Source organism: Octopus bimaculoides, chromosome 8, assembly GCF_046866305.1.
Source record: "Octopus bimaculoides isolate indiv1 chromosome 8, ASM4686630v1, whole genome shotgun sequence".
Lineage (NCBI taxonomy): Eukaryota > Metazoa > Mollusca > Cephalopoda > Octopoda > Octopodidae > Octopus > Octopus bimaculoides.
The window spans coordinates 43592482-43593770 of record NC_142935.1 but is presented as its reverse complement, the minus strand read 5'-3'; positions in this window follow the sequence as shown (position 1 = coordinate 43593770).

The window sequence follows — 1289 nt, the reverse complement described above, 5'->3', positions numbered from 1 at the left end:
AGTCAACCTCGGCGGAACTTGAACTCAGAGTGTAAACACAGATGAAATACCGCTAAGCATTTCGCCCAGCCTGCTAACGTTTCTTATTTCTTTATTGCCCACAAGGAGCTAAACACAGAGGGGACAAACAAGGACAGACAAAGGGATTAAGCCGATTACATCGACCCCAGTGCGTAACTGGTACTTAATTTATCGACTCGGAAAGGATGAAAGGCAAAGTCGACCTCGGCGGAATTTGAACTTAAAACGTAACGGCAGACGAAATACCGCTAAGCATTTCGCCCGGTGTGCTAACGTTTGTCAGCTTGCTGCCTTGCGCTAGCGAGATAATGCAGCCAGCAAGCCGGCAAGTCAGCCAGTTGGTTGACGACTGGAAGAATAAGTATGGAGTGAAGAGAGATAAATTCAAGGATAAAGACAAATCTGATGTAGCTTAGTGTAATAAATTTAAGCTTGTGGAGTTTTTAAATGATTGTCGTCAAGTTGTTGGAGGTGTTTGGAAAAGGTTTGAGTATATGCTTGAGAATCCCAGTAAGGAACCAGAAAATTTTGCATCTCACTGTAGGCAAAAGACTATAGGTGCAGGCGTGGCAGTGTTGAACCTTGCTTCCTAACCATGTGGTCTTGGGTTCAGCCTCACTGCGTGGCACTTTGGACAAGTGTCCTCTACTCTAGCATCGGGAAAAAGAAAGCCTTGTCAGTGGATTTGGTAGACAGAAACTGAAAGAAACCCGCCTTGTGTAGGTATGAGTGTGTGTATGCTTCTGTGTGTGTGTGTTTGTGTGTATGTTTGTGTTTGTGTGTAGTTGTTTTTGACTTGTGTTTATCCACCACCACCGTTTGACTACTGGTGTTGGCTTGCTTACGTCCCCATATCCAAGCGGTTCTGCAAAAGAATTCCTGTGCACGTGAAAAAGACATGAAGATCACGGTTGGAATACCTTTGACAATACGTTTATTCGATCAAGGCTGTCTGGAGCTATTCACCAACATCTGCCTCATTACACAGCAATATACTACAATAAAATAATGGTCACACTTAACTTCAATCTACCACATTCCACAACATATAACACTATGCTATAAAACACGCACAAACATAGAATGCAGTGTAATTTGTTGTTGATGTCCGTATAACTGAAACAAATGGGATTCAATTCCAAACAGAATATGAAGGATATTACTTGTTTGCTCTTTCATATACAGTAATCGGTTCTAGTTCATATACACCAATATGTATATGCTAAGGGATAAAGAACGGGTAATAAATTCATATCATGAAAGGTCAG